At 38.1% G+C, this 18,690-nt stretch overlaps 1 long non-coding RNA gene across 1 annotated transcript in view; it reads right to left on the reverse strand.

Moving 5' to 3' along the window:
• Positions 1 to 6,018: 6,018 nt before the first annotated feature.
• Positions 6,019 to 18,690, reverse strand: part of LOC108638790 — a 70,610-nt gene continuing 57,938 nt past the window's right edge. The window contains exon 2 of the long non-coding RNA XR_001920068.1: positions 6,019 to 6,212. This is a non-coding gene — a long non-coding RNA (uncharacterized LOC108638790). The remainder of the gene's footprint in view (positions 6,213 to 18,690) is intronic.

Here is an 18,690-nt window from a genome sequence, read left to right on the forward strand (position 1 = left end):
TGCACTTTCTGAAAATGCTTCAACCAATAGAGAACTGAGATAAGCATTAGCATGGAATGATAGTGTTTAAAATGCTTAGGGTGGGATAGCACAAATAAAATCTACAGATTTCGAAAAAGATATGGTGATATCTTGTGACTGGTCTCAGAGAATGAAGCTCAAGGAGAACCAGCAGATGCTTCAGACATAATATTACAGCACTAGCACAGAGGAAAGCTAGCAAGGGCACTATGACACAAGTTTGATGGCAACAAAAATTTGAACATGAGGTTTCAAATCAAATATACAGCAGGAGAATTTATTTAGAAAGTAAATGTAGGTATAAACATGGAGCACAAATTTAGGGTCCAAAGTGAGAAAAAGGAACAAACTGAAATGCACATAATAAGGAACATATACTACTCCCAAGTAACAAGCAATAGGACAAGATGACATGGCCTCAATTGCACCAGGGGAAGTTTAGATTGGATATCAGGAAAAATTTCTTCACTAAAAGGGCTGTCAAGCACTGGAACAGGCTGCACAGGGAAGTGGTGGAGTGACTATCCCTGGAGGTATTTAAAAGATGTGTAGATGTGGCACTTAGGGATATGGTTCAGTGGTGCATTCAGCAGTGCTGGGTTAGTGGTTTGACTCGGTGATGTTAGAGGTTTTCTCCAACCTAAATGATTCTATGATTCTTTGTGGTGTAAGAAGATAGAATTCATTAAAAACATGAGTATTCAAGAGTAAGTCAGGGAAAGAAAACTGTCACCCACTGAGTGTAATAGAAAAGCTACTTGTTGGAGATACCAAGGAGACTGCACACAGTTTTTCAGCTTCTTAGGTGGTTCTTCTACTTATTTCCAGGGATAAAGGTATTCACAGAATCTAGATAAAATGAGTATTTTCAAGGAAATGTCAATAGCTTATTATTATTATTAGTGTTATACTTCCACAAAAGTTTGTCCAATAACAGTCAACATTTCTATTACTAGTGACTAGAAGTCTAGAAAAGTTATTATTATGTTCATATGCCACCAAGTGGGGAAGGACTTCCAGCATACTGATGTCTTGTTTAGAATCCAAAAGAGATTAGACCTGACTTAAATAGATTAGAAAAGTTCTAAAATTAATTGTTTTAATAAATTTAATGTTCTAGATAAATGAGAAACTTTCTATGAAACCAGGTTTCATAAAATTAGCATGTTGGAGTTGCCAGCATTATAAGTTCTCATGAACACATTAGACTAATAACTGCCCAAAACAACAGACAGGTAACACTGATCCTCCCATCCAGTGGCAAAAAAGGCTCATAAACTCTTTTTAATGTATGTAATTTGTTTTAGTTTCAATCATGGGTTTATGAATGCATGAATGGAATAAAGATGCTGAGTTCCTCTTCTTGGTGCCAGCAGAATCCTTGCAGGCTTTATAGAGTTCTGCTAAACATAATAAACATCTTTAACTTTTCCAACATCAGTCCTTCAGGCACAAATGGTTCATTAGTATACTAGCATTTACCTTCATCAGATATCTATGGAGCCTGCCTCAGTCTCACAGCAGGGCCCTTGCATTTCTTCTACCCTGCCAGGATTTCAATCTGTTAGAGGCTAACAAAACTGATTTATTTTTATTCTGAGTTTCAGGCTTCTATCTTACTGGCTTCTCTAGCTTACTGTTCCAATTTATAGATTAATTTTCTGCTTCTAAACACACAAGCAAGAGTATGGTAGATACACTGGACTAAAATTTACAGGTACATGTGATGTCAAACATTGGCTTTGATTTGTCCACAACAGATGGATTTACTAGTTTCATTTGCACAGACAAGATTTGCAACAGTACCTCGCCCTGCCCATAATTTCTATATTCCTACTTTTGTAAGTTTGATTTAGTGTTACAGCTGAATGTCTTCTTGCCTTTCTTTTTTAAATACATCAACTCTTTGACTACACACTGAAGTCAAATATTCCCAACTAATGTTGTCTCACATACATAATATGATACTTTTCTGGTATACAAACCCTAAATTTTGCATTCTCTTAGTCTTACAGGATTTGGTCTTATCCAATTTACACCTGCCCTTCAAGGATTTGTATTTCTTTTATTTCCCAATACAGACTTGATGTTATCTCTAATTTGATCTTGGATGATGTTGGATCTTTTCTCAACAGCTGCAGAATACATCTACAGTCGTTACAGTTCAGAGCTATCTCTTATAGATAAGACATTGAATTCTTTAGCTCTGTGATTTGACTGGACTCAGAAGTGTTTCAATAACTACTAATATTAAGCTCTAGTGTGATTTCTTGAAACAAAAAGCATTCCTTAGAGAGAAAATCCCTTTTATATGTGTAAAACCAGAATGAAGTGGTTTTCAGATATTTGGTGCAGCTGTGGGAATTACAGAAGCAAAAATGGAGACAATGAATCATCTGGCTGTAATCCATGATGTAACCAGTTTCAGACAAACATTTTAAACCCGCTCTTTTTCTATTTATTTCTGGTTTTCTTCCAAACAATACAGTTTGTCCCAGACTTACAGATCTTGTTTTAAAGGGTTCCCTATCAGAGACCTGCACCTGTATTGGGAAGTCACCCTGCAATGAAATTTTGTGGGAGTATTACTGCTCTGGTTTGGCAGGTGTTACAGCAGGAACAAAAGTTATATGGAACTAATTGTAGCAAGAAGAAATGAGATAAATGAAGGAAAGGAAGGGAAGCAAAAAAAAGCAAAAAAGGAAGGGAGGGAAGGATGGGAAAGAAGGGAAGGAAGGAAAGGGAGGAAAAGGGGAGGAAGGAAGGAAGGAAGGAAGGAAGGAAGGGAAATAGAAAGACATGATCCTCTGACAGTATAGGGTTGCTGTTATGAAATATCCTGCCAATGACACTGCCATTTAGATTTCTCAAGATACTCGTTAATATATCATACCATGACATCTTAAAAGACATCATTATAGTTTATCACATTGTGATTTGTAGAAAAATAGTATGTGACAACCATTAAAATGGAGACCATCATGACCTTAGTGTCAATGGGAAAATCACACACCTTTCATGTGTATATTCTCTGGCATAAACAAAATTTAAGGACAGAATTAAATAGGGAAATATAAATGGGTAAGTGGTTCTAATACATAAACCTGCATTCAGATTTGAATTTTTTAATAACACCCTTCTTTCTTAGAAGACACTTTCACCTGTGAGTGTGTGTTTGTGTGTTCTCAAACATCTGGGATAGACAGCAAAATGGATCACTGAAGTCTGGGTTAAACCAGAGCTATTGGATCACTGAACTTGTGCCATTCCCCTGTCAAGATATTTACCCATCTATTTGTCAGATTACATCCCTTTCTGTATCCAAGTCACTTGGAAATTCTCCTTAGTCTTATTTCATATTCATTGTCTTGCAACACCAAGGTTTTCTAAGGCTAATTTGACAAATAACTGGCTTTAGTACTGCCTTCTTCCAGCTTTTCCTCCTTCAGAAGACTCCTGTGTGTGGAACCAGCTATAACATGTGCTGGTGCTCCCGAAGACTGTAACAAATGTGGATAGAGCCTTCCCAAATCTTCGTTTGCGAAGCCTAGCCATGATGATGATGATGCTCCTGAAGAGGTGCCCCCCTAACATGCATCCACTGGATGCATTTGGGAATAAATTAATTATTAATTTATCATTTTATTTTTATAATAGTCTATAAAAATTAAGCATTCTGTGGGCTTCTGACACCTGTAGTTTCACTGTGTCCTACTCTGAGTTCTATGGAGGGAAACACGAAATTTTTTTCATAAACGACATGTCACAAGGCTGAGACAGACACTTTAATGAGCATTGACTGCCTTTAGTTTGTGTTTTCTGGACCACTAAACTGGCTTTAGTACCAACTCTTAGGGAATAATTTGTTACACCTAAGTTTTGTCATAGGAGTAGATTCACTGCCTTTGTTTGACATGTTTCATAATCTTTAAAAAATGTTTGTCTTAAGGAGCCCCAATAGGACCAAAAAAGTATAAGTGTCTGATTGAGATATGCTCTTGAGCCAGCCAATAAAACTGCCATGGAAACCTATGGACTATTTTACTGGTCAGCTAAAACAAGGCTTTTATTTTTGAGAAGTATGTGTGTACCTGTTTTGATACAAGTTTCTCTGGTGCAAGCAAAGTTATCCCCTCTTTTTTTACCTTTCACCTTTTTAGATAGTGATGTTAGTGTTTCTATAAGAAGATGCCAAAGAAGATGTTGCAAGAAGACAGAATGAAAAGCATGAGTTCAGACGCTGACGGATGTGGGTAAAGCCTGTGGTGACAGATAAACAAATGAGGAGTTCCAGGAAGGAACAGAATGAAAGAGCTTTTTGAAAAACAAGCAAAGGGTGTGTGCATTCTGCGCATGATTTGCAGTTCCTTACTTCATTCTATTCATTTCTATACTTTCTGTTTCTTCTATGGAAAAGTACTCTGAATCCATTCCCTCTGACAATGACCTTTATAAAAACTTTCATGCAAAATTATCCTTTATTATTGTTAAATTCCATTAGATACTTTTCAATTACTTCCCAATCATTAACTATCTGAATCCAAACAATCTACATGGTAAAATGTAAATGGGGATTTTTTCAGCCTGCAGACTGCTTCTAAGGGGCCCAGAAAACTAAATAAAAAAAGACATGCTTGCTGCCAAAGGGTTCACACTTGTCATACAGCATCCTGCACTTGAAAATATGCTGAATAATATATAACAAACAAAAAAAATTAATATGCCGAATAAAAAAAAATAAAATTATTGATGAAAATTATATCACAAGAAGCAATAGTCTTTTTACATTATATGGGGCATATCCTTTATACTTATTATTTCAGGGGTTTTTTTAAGTGCCAGTAGCTGTACTTGGCATTGTACAATATTCATACAGCCTCTAGAGAAAAGAACATGCATTGACAAGGAGACAGTGGCAAAATAGACGTTGTGCCTTGAGAAGCACAAAGGAAGTTATAAGTAGGAGGGCTGACTTTTTTCCTCTTCTTTTATCTTTTCTGGACATCATCATAAATGAGGCCTTCATTTTGAAGATTTACAATAGGGCATTTTAGAAAAGATCGCTTCACAGTTGTGACACCGTAAAAGCGAGTCACCAAGTTATGGGTCTAGCAAAAAACCTGTGGCTGGATTTGCACTGCTCGGCGTTCGCACTGCTAATTGTCATCTCCACAAACACACAGCTGCAGTGCACGGCTGCCTCCACTAGAGGGGCCAGTTGTTCCTGCGTGATGAATCCATATCCAGAGCCCCGGTGAGTGGATCGCCTCCTAACACTGCCGGGGTAGGTGCTTCTGTTTTCCTATCTCTAGCAAACAAATAAGCAAGCAAATTATTTGCCTTTGTAACAAATGAACAAACAGCTCCTGGACTTCCGTGCACTACTTGTTTTACAAAGCCCTAGGAAGGTTCCAAGTCTGGTGGCTTATGTTGCCATTTGGCAGTGGTAACTACACCTTGACCTCAGGTTATGCTCTAAGCTTAGAGTCTCCTCCACCTTTGGAGCTGAATTACTTATTTTGGGGTATATTGCAAGATCTGCTGGAAGAACTGTGATATTAAAGACAGGATTTGGAGGATGCCGCTTAAAATGGCTTTACCTGGTTCTAGAAGTATCCCTGCGAAAACCAAGGTGGTACCAGTGAGTGCAGCCTGGCTGAACATCTGCACGTGCAATAGCTACCCAGGATACCACGGTCAGAAAACACTTGTGATCACTTTTAACTTACAGGATTTTAAGTGGTGCTATTTGCCTTGAGAAAGCTGTCAAACAACCCTTAGTTTATAATTATAGCTTTGCTTTTAGAAGCAGTCAGTTGTAAAGCAGCCTCGTAGACAGAGACATGCTAACATTGTATTTGGGAAAGATCTGGGATATGGCCCAGACTTCCTCTATTTGTTCCCTGTGCTTTTCCCAATCTGTTCTTAACTGGGCACCTGCTGCAGCAAATGAGAAAGCATCGGGGGAAGAGGAAATGGAAACATTGCAGTACAAAGTATGGTTAATAATATTTATTAATGCATGCAGAGAACTATTAAATTAAAAAAATTAATGGAGGTCAAAAGCCAGCTTCTAATTCTCTTCAGGCAAAAGAAAGAATTTATTAAAAAGCAGAAGAGGTATCCACAGAGAAACTTTCCCCATTCACTTAATGCACATGAAATATAGACATCATCTTGACATTCAGTTGCTGAAAGAGAGAAAAAGAAACTGAAATTAACAATCAGACAGTTAACAGTAGCCATATTATGGGAGGGGGAACAAAATCTCAGCACACTGTGTTCCTAAGAAATCTTTTTACAGAACCAGCTTTTCATCATACCATATCTTCAGTACAGATAATCTTGGCAGGGCATTATTTTGCACACTGCAGCTAGCTGAAAATCTGAAGACAGGATATCCAGCTCTTCTGACTGTATGGATCTGACACAAAAAATTGGAACATAGAGGAAAAGAGTCAGAAGCATGCATCAAACATGCCTTTTGTTACTGGAGGCATTGTTTTCTGCTGACAAAAATATTTGTTTAAATTTTCACATCAAGACAAGATCCAGGTGTAGTTGATCAAATAACCTAAAGCTGCCTGATAACTAAAATAAATTCCCAGAAAGCACCTCAAGTATTTTTTAATTTTCTGTGTGCTGGAAACATGATTCTCAGTATGGTTCAGCTGCGCAACCTGTGAGAGGACAGAAAAGGGAAGATGATTGAACCAGTTGCTACATTTTACAGAGAGAGTTTGAAGGGGAAAAAACAATAAATATGTTTTAAAAATGTCACTGTTCTACTGCCACTGAAGCCAGTTACAAACCTCCATAGTTTTTTCACAGAGATATGCATAAAGGCTGGGCACTGCTTGGATCTTGCATGAACTTTTGAAATAAGAGATTTGTAGAGGCTTTGGACAGGCCCCTCTGCACAGAGGTGAATTTCAGGCAATAAATCAGGACAGTTGTCTCAAACAGAGGATTTTAATTTTTTTTTTTACATGTAGCCTTCCTGGATTAAATTCTTTGTTCTTCACCAGTCTTGTTAAAATCTGACATTATTTCCCCTGGTATTAACCCCCAATTTATCATTTACTCAAGACTGCACAAGGTTTCATCCTGGGAATAGGCTTTTTTCCTTTATCCATTTCCTTAAAAACATAATTATCGTTTTGTAGGAGTTTGCTGTGATCAGAGGTGTTCCTGCCTTCGTGAACACACAGGAAGATGAGGATCTTACATTCTAATTATAATTACAAACAATTAAATGTGAGACCTGAGACTAGGAGCAGACCTTTAAGAGGAAAGAAACAACTGCCAAGAAATAGAAGGAATTGCAAGGAGCGCTCCAAGTTCAGTCATGTATAAAATTTACAACATGACTGAAGGGCAAGTCTATCATTTTCACTTTCTTCTTTGGCTTGTATTATTTAAAAAGATATGTTTTAAATCCAAAAGGATAAGGTCTGCATTCATTGCCTTACAACATCCTTAGTAGGACCTTTTGTCTTGAGCTCAGCACTGTGCTAGCACAGGTACACAGCTCCTGCTCTGGAGCTGGCTTCTGCCTTGGCACTTTAGAGTGCAGGAGGAATATTCCACTACGTAGGCGTCTCGTGTAGGTGAAAGAATTTCTCCCCATCTTTTCAGTCTCTCTGAATAACCTCACCCAAAAACACTGAACTGAAGGCTATTATCTAGCTAATCAGCAAACAAAAGTTTTTCCACAAAAATTATCTGAAGAGGTATTCATAACAGGCTCCCTGCAAATATTCTAATCCAATCTGTTGTGTAAATATTACAGCTGGGGCTGAGAGAGAACGCATGTGCACTGTAAGCAACGATAAAGCCGGAGTGCCAGACTGGATGTGTATGGCTGTACACACAATGGAAGCCTTGGACAAGGGCAGTGGGAAACTGCTGGTGTCACCAGTGATGTCACGGGTGTTTTAGGGCACAAGGAAGTGATCTGAAATCATGCCTCTATGGCATTTGTTAGAAAAACAGTAACTCTTGGGGCTTTTCTGCTTCTGCAGCATTGTGCATCACAAAACCTCTAGATTATACATAATTTTTATATATCCAGTGCTATTTCACAAATGAGACATTTTTGCACTCCCATGGTTTATCAACATCTGAAAGTGTAACATCAGATTAACCACCCCAGCCAAGCTGGTTTTATTTTATGTCTCTTTTCCAACCTCTGATAATGGCATGTGTCACAGTGAGATTAATACCACACATCCAAACAATACAATTCATTAGTATTTTGTGAATATTTTGCTTGGCTTTTGTGTGGTTTCAGTAAGCAATGGCAAACTCCTACAACCTGCTTTCCAGATAGACCCTCTGGCAAGGAAAAAAATGGCCCAGGAACAAGAAGTCAGGCAGCAAAAAACTATAGTAGAGGAATGTACTTTGTAAAGGGACCACTTTTGTCCTGTGTCCCAGTTAAGACATACTCTTCCTTGCTGCAGTCCAGAGACAGGATGTTTCTTTTCCAAGACACAAAATATTAAGTGTATCTGACTTTTTGCATATGGCATTGAGAGCAAGAGGGATACTTGTGTTTTGCTGCCAGTGATACAAAAAAATACACAGAGAAAGGAGAGACCAAATGGGTCACCCCAGGGCCTGATGGTGCTGTTGACTTCAGGAGTCACAGTTATTTCAATAGGCCCCTGTACACAAGAGTTAGTGCCAAAATCAGAATGCACATTCGAGCTTTGGAACCTATGAGAATATGAAACCTGAGTTTCATTTCTGAGGGATGCAAGGATTGTCCCTGGTTTGGACAATGTACAGAGAAGAGAAAGACAGAGTAAAACATAGTTCCAAACTAATTATATCTGCATGTGCATTGATTTTGCATGTGTATGAACGTGTGTGCAAGCTTTCACGTTAAACTGCAGACTATGAAACCATCCCATTTCATTACACTGGAACATTATTTTAAAACACTGTCTTACTCTGGTTTTGAATTGTATAACTCTATCATCCAAATAAAGCAAGGAATTCATTAAAGAAAGCATAAATGTAAGGAGGAAACATATTTAGTCATCTAACCCAAGATCTGCGAATACAGTACTGGTGACGGTGTTAGTCTTACTCATTCTTTCCCTCCTACTTGGTTGTGTGTTTTCCATTACTCCAAAGGAGGAGACATGTGGGATGCTGTGTCTGGCCTCAGAGCTGTTACCACAGTTCCTTGCCTTCTGCATCAGCTTTTGCACCCTCTCAGCTGGGGGGTTTGTTTCTTTGACAGGCCCCCAGCAAGATCACAGAACTGCTTAGTATGGGAACAGCCCTATAGATCAGTGCTGCACCTAAACAGGGGATGGATTACTCTGGTGCAAAGCAGCTTGTGATAAAACGTTGGATCCATTTCAAATGTTTTAATGTACAAATATATTGACAAGTCACAAAAACAAACCCAACCAAAACTATAGTTTGGGGTATTTGCTTTATATTTCAGTTTTACCAAATATTAAAATACTGTAGCCTAGCTGCAGAGTGGAAGGTTTTGTTGCTGTTTGCTTTGGATTTTTTTTTTTTATGTAGACTTTCTTATATCTTTGTCTTTTCTCCCCATGCTAAGCCTGCATTCTCAATAAGAAAAATGTAAATCACATAATTTTAAAAATACTTTTCATCATAATGTTGTCGTGGTTTAATCCCAGCTGGCAACTAAGCCCCACACAGCATCTCACTTACTCCCCCTGGTGGGATGGGGGACAGAATCAAAAGAGTAAAAGCAGCCCTTGGTCATGGGAGAGGTCACATTAACAGCCTTCCTCAAGGTTTTAAACACCTCTAACAAACCTTGGCACACCCCAATCTGCCCCTGGTGACCTTTTTTTTTCTAGTCTGTCTAATCCTGCCAGACTGGGAAGAGTTTCCCATTCAGAGTAAAAAGTCCTTACATTTTGACTTTTAATTCTCTACATCCCCAATAGTTTCTCATTTTATGTTGTCTATAAAGTTTTGTAATCTTATGTTCTATAAAAGCATGTTTATCATCTAATGATTATCTGATGGAGTGTGTCCAAAGAAGGGCAAGGAAGCTGGTGAAGGATCTGGAGCAAAAGCCTTATGAGAAGGTTGTAGACAGGTGGAGGTCAGTCTGTTCTCCCAGGTAACAAGCAGTAAGACAAGCTGAATTGGTCTCAAGTTACGCCAGGGGAGGTTTAGATTGGATATTAGGAAAATTTTTGACACCGAAAGGGCTATCGAGCGTTGAACAGGCTGCCCAGGGAAGTGGTGGAGTCACTGTCCATGGAAGTATTTAAAAGATGTGTTGATGGAGCTCTTAGGGGCATGGTTTAGTGGTTGACTTGGCAGTGCTGGGTTAACGGTTAGACTCGATGATCTTAAAACTCATCTCCAACCTACATGATTCTGCGAACGTATGATTCTAATATGTACAAAGAATTCCAGCATTTTTTAATTATTTCCAAGTTAAGTATTCTTCCCTGGCTTTCTTTGGTATAGACATTTATGTAACCTGCCCTCACTTTTTGACTTTATGTACTTCTTCATAATTAACCCACTCTCTCTGAACCAACTACCCATAGACATACACGCAAACACACATCCTTACCTTCAATCATTTCTTCGTGTCTTCAGTTCCTAGATAGTTTGTTTTACTTGTTTTTTTCCCCATCAGGTAGTGGTAAATGAATGTTATTAATATCAGGTCAAATATCTTCTTCTCTCTAAATTGGATTGCCTATGACAATAGGCTCATGGAAATTTCATCTATTTAATTTCTTTTTCATGGTAGAGTCCTTTATTGCATTAGTACCTCTCCATATACAGGGAATGAGTTACAGGTTAATTAGATACTTTTGTTGTGACAGTTTAGTTGTCTACATCTGGATTTTGGCATTGCCTAATGAGTTGTATGAATTTCCTTCTTTTGTTCTCCAGGATTAGACTTGTACATTTTTCATGTATGTCAATTTGCTTTTTATGAACTTGGCAGATAGGCAACCCCAGAGAAGGGAAATAAAGTGATTTTGTGATATTCTTTAGACATCTTTGCAAAAATGGTTGCCTACCATTAATTGCCAGCTCTGCAACCTACTACTTACATAAATGGCCTAATTTTAAAATAGTAATTATTATTGTTGGATATCTAACATCTCCCACTAAGTGAAATGAACTTGAATTCTCAGATCAAACAGAATTACATAAAAACTCCAAGGTAAATGCTAGAATATATAACTGAATCTAAGCAGAAACCTCAGATATACCTATAAATTAGCATCACCATATGGATGTTATTTTTACTTCATGTAAAATCCTATTTAGTGAATAGGTATAAATACTTACACCTCCAACACTGGTGTGTTAATGTAAACTATTTCTAAATAATAGTTACCAAAATATCCATGTCCATCGTAAGTGAATTTTAAGATGATATAGCTGCAACCTTTGTATCCTTTTGCAATGATTTGTAATTGCACTTGGCACATTAAGATTTGTTAAACGAAGTTGAATTTTTTCCATTTATAAGCAATAACAAAAGTGTTTCAGGTTTCTTCATTTTTATTTATTAAGACTGTCTTTCATGGTAATTTTTCAGTTATATTCTCAGTTCTGCTTCAGATTTGAAAAAATACTCCTAATCGGGAACACAACTTGCCTGATGCACCACAGCAAAAGAGGCAGACACATCAATATGAGCATACAAGTGATGGTGAAAAATAAACTGTAGTATGTTTTCCCTGTATACCTGTTTGATGAAACATTTGTTGAATTATGTTTATCTAGCCTGTTGGATTTGTTTGTGTTTTTTTTTTCATAGAAAATGGCTAAAATATCAGCAGGAAAAATAAGAACAGGGATTTTAATAAATTGCATTGTTCAAATGTAATCTTACAGGCAAAGTCCTCTAAGGTATTTAATAAAGTAGGCCAGAGAACTCTCCTTTGTGGATAAAACTCTGTTGCAAGTTCCAAGTTGTTGGTGAGATAGATCTATTACATTATTAGCTCTGGGGTAAGGTTTCCCAGTGCTGCTAAAATATGCTCAATTTAAATTCTATATTATATCACCGGGTCTGAATAATTTTATATCTATATTTTACTTTTAAATGCTTAGCTGACTCATGTATTCTAAAGTATTATAAACATCTTTAAAAAAAAAGGAATATAAATCTTTATGTTACCTTTGTTTTTTATTACATTTAACTAGAACAAAAGTAGGATCAAGGCCAAGGTTAAAACCAGAGGTTGCACTATATTTACATTTTGTTCAATACCAGCACTTAAGAACAGTGGCCAAGCATTTAAAAATAGGCTGAAGGGGATGAAGAGATTTAGAGGGGAATGCCTGGCTGTCTCAGACACTACCAGGTGAGTCATGGTTCTGCTGCTGTGATGAGCTCTGGGCAGGGAAATTGGTACGATTTAGCTCAGGGAAGGGAGACAGCAAAATACAGAGGCAGAGCAAGGCTGTATTTCGATTATGTGAAGAAATCCTCCCCACTCTGAGCTGCATCTACAGAGCCTCCCAGGACCTCTGCAGATCAATAAAGGACAGTGACACCAGTGTGCAGGTTTCTGTGGCAGCACTAGCATTGTCAAGGGCAGAACTGGTCAGTAGCTCAGACACTGCCTCCAAGTCATCCATCTGCACCTTTTCTGAGAGGTCCCAGAGGGTAGGGACGAGGCAAACTGTTCTGTATGACCATGTTCCCATACTCTTGCAGACCACTGGACTGTAGCACGCACTCTGGGAAACCATGCAGTGAGCAACTTATGTTACTTGTCCCCAGAAAGGCAACAGGGGAAGGCACATATTGTGCCAAAGAGCCCTGAAACAAAGGCAATCTCATAAATTCATAGTGTTGGATTTAGGAAATCTTAAAAAGTGAAATATTTTTCTTTGCTTTTCAATACAGATGGATTTGATGTTGATGGAAGTGGCACTGGTTCTGACAGAGGAAGCTATCTTCCTTCAATACTTTCAATGTGAATTATTCCCACAGAGACTATTTTCTTCAGGTAGAACTCCAGTCCTTCAGAGTAAACTAAGCAAACCATGGTACAGTTGGTAAGAAAAGGCTACATATATCCTGGCTAAACATGAACTCAGGTAAGAATACTACTTTCTTAGCCGAGTTAATTCTCACTCTCAAAGAATACATTTCATCCCTTTTTCTGTACCAGATTATTCCAGATTACTGCCAAAAGATGGCTATACTTCTGATGAAAACAAACAAACAATCAGAAGGCTAATAGCTAAAATACATGTTCGGACTGGGTTAGGTAAAGTGGCTTCTGAAAGAAAATCCCGACCAAACCCAAAACCAACCCCCCAAGGGTTGGGGAGAGCAAGAGAAGCTTGCTCTAAATCCAGCTGCCTACATCCAGGCTCCTGACCCATGATAAACATGAGTTCCTTCAGGATTGACACTAACTTTCAAGTCCAAAATACCCCTGCTTTATAAGTCTATATCAAATGGAATAAAGGGCATCTTATACTTGAGTAAAAATGATGTAAATTCTCTCTTGCCTTATATTTCATGTTGTTATCACATAATAATTTTTCACTTCCTGTGGCTGCTAGTGGTTAATTCAAATTTTTTTTCTATCTCTGTCTTTTTTCTTCTTTGTTTGAAGGGGCTCATTCACCACAGGCTATGCCAGTTTTGAGTCAAAGTGTCATTGAAGCCCACAAAGTCACACATTTTGAGCTGGGAGGTGGGTGTGATTATCCAATTACCTTTTGACATTTCCATCATCTCCTTTGGCACCTAAGTACAATAAGTTGGGCATTTCAATATCTACTCATCCTCAATTTAAACCTGTTTTGAAAATACAAAAGAACCTTAAGTGATCTGTCCACAGCATTGAAATACCAACTTTAGTGGATACTTTGAAAACTCAAAGGCTTTACAAGATGAATAGCAAACTGTGGATGACAGCTCCTGTGGAGCCATTATTGAATTGCAGCAGTGATGACTGCATTGCTTTGGATTTAGATAAAAGACTCCATGCAAGACAAATGGTAGGAGGACATCAAACAGGACTGTGTCCATGCAGTGGCAGAAGCAATCCAATTGAAGAAGCTGTTGATTTCCCCAAAGTAACTTACTATTTCTTCTTGAGTAATTTATATTAAGAAACTAAAGATTGTATATTCATCTTCTATTTACACTCTTCTCTAAAAATACTGCTTCTAGTTGTCAAATATAAGACTTGTTTAAATTATTTTCCAGAAAGGAAATACCAGTATTGTCAATTGACCAGATTGTCAATTATTTTGCCACAATAATTGTGTGTTTTATTTAGCCACAATATCACTGTGTCTAAACGTTATAGACTGAGAGTTACAGTCAATACTGATCAGGTAAAGAGATTAGTCAGCAAATCAATAACATACGTACCAGCAGGAAGCACTGTACACTCAAGACAATAATGAATACAAAAGGTTCAGGTAAACATCATCACCTTTATTTAAATGAAAACTGATTCTAGAGCATTTCCACTATGCAAAAACCTTTTGGAGTCTTAGTTTGCTACACAAGCATAATGTAGATCTTGAATTCAAGTTTCAAGATGTGCCATAAAGTAGCTTTGCACAAAACCCTAGGATTTGGGGTTTACTGACAGTTATACAGGCTGTACCTTGGAAAGGATACAGAATGTTTATTTAACTTCTCGCAGAAATTCTACATTGACATTTGAGTCTTGCCATTCACACTTACTGTGCCTTAGTGGTTTACAACATTCAACAGACCTGGATCACTCAAACCAGCTTGATTCATAGGAATTTAAAGAGGGAGATGCACCCTGTAAGAACACATTGTGCGCTCCACCTGGGAATGGTCATCCAGCCTACAGGGCTGGACTACAACCTTTCCTGGCAGATCTGACTGAATTGTGTTTGATGCTGTCAATGGGTCTTTAATGCACACTGGTTCACTCCACAGATTCACTTTTATTTGTCTATCATAACAATAACAGAGAAAAAGACTTATTCTTTTAGAGCACAACCACAAATGAAGGTAGGCATTTAGTTTACTGTAGCTTCTTAAATGTGTATATTTGCAAAATGTGGGCATTTTAGGAATTAAGTGGAGATTAAATGGAAGAGATTAAGTATATACATACACATAGAATGGCATAGATGCACAAAACATTCCTGGTAATTCAGATTTTTTCTATCTGCCCTTTTTGTATCCTGTTTTGAACCACTTCACAACTTGCTGTGCTAGCTTTCTATTTTAGATCAGGTCTAGTTGTCATCCTCATATTTTCCTCAGCCTGTCACAGGACATTTTTCTCTCTGCCTGTCTTTCTTTTCTCCCTTTCTACTACCTTTTCATTCCCAGGCCCTTCCTATTAAACCTACAGTAGGCTAAATTAAATTAAAACAAATAACCTTCAAAGAATATGTCCCTCTTTTTCTTATCCTTCTACTTATTCCTCCCACACAAGCTGCATGACAGACAGACCATGGTCAACTGTCATGAGAAATTTTAGCTGGGATGCCACCTTGCCAGGAGGCATGGTCCAAAATCTCTCCTCACCGTGATACAGCATTTTCTTGATGAAACTTCTATCTGAATGGCCAGGCATATAATTTCCTAAAACCATACCCAGGTTCAAATGACATTAGAGCAGAAGGAGTCTTTAGCCTGTCATCCTCTCACAATGACAAAAGGACTCCCAAATCCAAAGTGTTTTGGGAAAAAACCCTGAGCAGCAAATTTTTTGCAAAATCAGGAAACAGATCCCCTCCACCCCACCTTCAAATTCTTGACTAATTTAGTGTGTGCATGTGAGTCTCTGAACTCCTTGCAATGATCTTGGTCCCAGGAGGAATTATCTGCATCTGCTCCTTTCCTTTCAGGATACTATGAGCAATACAGCAGAGAATCTGAAAGCTAAGTTTGTTCTGAGCAAATTCATTGAAAAGAACAGGTTTCAATAAGCTAAACTTAAAAATAGCTTCAATAGTGTCTAATCTGTGATTCCTGCTTGGCACTGATAATTAGGACAAAAAAAAAAAAAAAGGACAGAAACTAACATGATTGATCTCAGTGAAAACAGTTTTGTTTTGTTCTCTTGAAGCTACCCTCAGAATTCTACTTTGCATGATTACTTGCAGTATTTTTCCATCTTCAGTTTTACTTTTCAGAATTGGCAAGTTTGTCTGAGACCCAAATAACTAGCGAGTTCAATTGCCAGCCTAGGGATAAGATTCAAATGAAATTATTCTCACTTACTCTTTTTCACCCACGTCCTGATGGGAGCAAGACTACCTTTCTCATTACATAGTTTTTACTTTTAATTATCTCCTTCCTCTGGCTGACACGGGAAGCACTTTACCCCTGGTTGGCACCTCCATGGCACATCCGTTGGTGAGCCAGTTGGAGAATGAAGAAGCAAACTACCTCCCTCTCTGAAAACATCGCGGTAGTACATACGGCTTCTTCAACTTCACATGAATTTATGGCCACTCAGCATCTCAAGAAAGCAGGCCACAACAGCAATCTTTATGCCTTTATGTAGTCAAAAAACCAAAGAACTTCAGGTTCAAGGTGCTTTCTCCCCCGTAGGAAATTATATGTGCAGAAGATCATCTGTAGGGAACCCCATGGTTTTCCTCAACATCCATATGTGTACTGCTCCTTGAACATGAGGAACTCTAAGGAGAATAAAAACAGGTACTCTCTGAATCTTTTTTTAAATAATCATTTGGAAAGCAGAAATTTGTTTTATTTCCTACTGCAGAGAAATCCATCTCTTTGCCCTCCCCTTTTTATTGCTCATTTTATTGGCAACATTCCTCTTCCTCCTAAAGTAAATTTCTGATGTGGATTTTGTCTTTTGGATTCATCCTTCCTGCAGATTCTTACCTGATTAAGTTCTTCTGATTCAAAGAACTGAACAGAAGCTCCCTGATGGTGATAGGCTGAAATTTCTCTGCAGTTTTCTCGGGGGGGGGGGGGGAGGGAAGGAAAAAAAAGAAAGGAAAAAAAAAGAAAAGGGAAAAAATAATCTCCAAACCAACACCACCCCTACCACCCCCAACTCAAAAAATAAAATAAAAAGAAAGGAGAAGAAACAAACCACATCAAAGCCAGTGTCAAATGCAGGTCTCAAAAGCATGTGTTGATTCCACAGTACAAGTCACTTTAAATCCCCTAGTCCCTCGTTTCCACTCCCCAAGAGGAATCAAACCAAACAGAGAACAGCTTACATTGTCAAGACCTGGGAGCTTGTTGTAAGAATAACTAGTTCTTGACATTTGAAATTACTGTGGTTCAAACATTTTTTGATCTTTCTTATTAGCCCTGTGTCTTGAGAAATAAAAATATGATAATCAGAAAGTACATAATTGGGTTCAGGGTATTCTGTGGTCACCCTTGCTGGCTCTGGAGATAAAGGCACTTTGAAAGATTATGCACGGATATCTGGAATTTATTCTGCACAATTTCTGAAATGACAGATCTTTTTTCTTAATTACACTGGCTATCAGTGTAACACCTGTAGTTAACCATTCTGTCCTGAGGAATCCCTTCTGATACCTTTTATTGTTCCCCCAGACACACGGCAGCAAAATGGCACATGGATGCTGAGACGTTTATTCCCACAAACACGGAGGCTGCTTCAAATCCCCATGACGACTGTTTTACACCACCAGGTTTCCACTGCCTCCAGGCTCGGAGGGGCTGTCTGCAGAACTTGCCACCACACTTCACAAGCATTGTGGACCGGAAGCTACAATTTTACAAAGTGTTTGGACCAAAATGTTTGTACATTAGCCAACACTCACAACTTCTAATTAGATGTTTTTGGGAGCAGCACTTCATGGCTGGGCCAGCCCTGTGGATCCCCAGAGTTGCCAGTACCATGGGGTGACACCAATCCCTACTCCATGCTGCCTTAAACCTCTTCCTTCAGGACCCTTGCTGCAGCAGAGGATTTTCCACAAGCTGGGTTTATTGAGCTGTATTATACAATATATACAGCCCCACTGCAGCCAAAACAATCTGTCATTTTTAATTCTTCCTGTCACCTCATTAGGTATATAGCTAAAGTGAAAGTAAAAAACCCAAACAATGAAAAAACACCAACAGCAAAACCCAGAACAAAATGTTTCCAGAACTCCTTCTCAGAGTTTAACATAAATATCAAAGCACCAAAAGATTCATTGACCAAACATATGTGACTTGGTGCTATATATAACAAAGTGACATGCAGAATGGTCTCAATAGGCATATAAAGCAATTAAAATAACTGTGCTTCAAAGCATTGTACTATAACATAAAAGGTCATCCCTATAAACATGAAAAATATGACTGTTTTTTTCCTACGTGCAGACACACCAATACCTAGCTAGAGGTTCCATTCTAAAAGATAATTTTTAAAAATCTCTGAAAACATACCATGCCCCATATGATTCTTCCTCAGAACATGTCTTTTCATCAATGGTTAATATTTTAAATGGACACAATAGGAAATGTTACTGAGGCCAAGTATATGTCAGAAAACAATACAAGTACAAAATATTTACCCCATGCATACACATGATAGTGAAAGAAACCCTGGCTAACGTTCTGTGAAAGTGAAAAGCCTATCTTTGTTTTCCTTCTAGAGCTTGCTTATTTTCACATTAACGCATTAAAGTTGTATTCCAATGGAGACTGCAGAGTGTACATTT

This window comes from Manacus vitellinus, unplaced genomic scaffold, assembly GCF_001715985.3.
Source record: "Manacus vitellinus isolate BGI_N305 unplaced genomic scaffold, ASM171598v3 scaffold_0_pilon, whole genome shotgun sequence".
NCBI classification, from domain to species: Eukaryota; Metazoa; Chordata; class Aves; order Passeriformes; family Pipridae; genus Manacus; species Manacus vitellinus.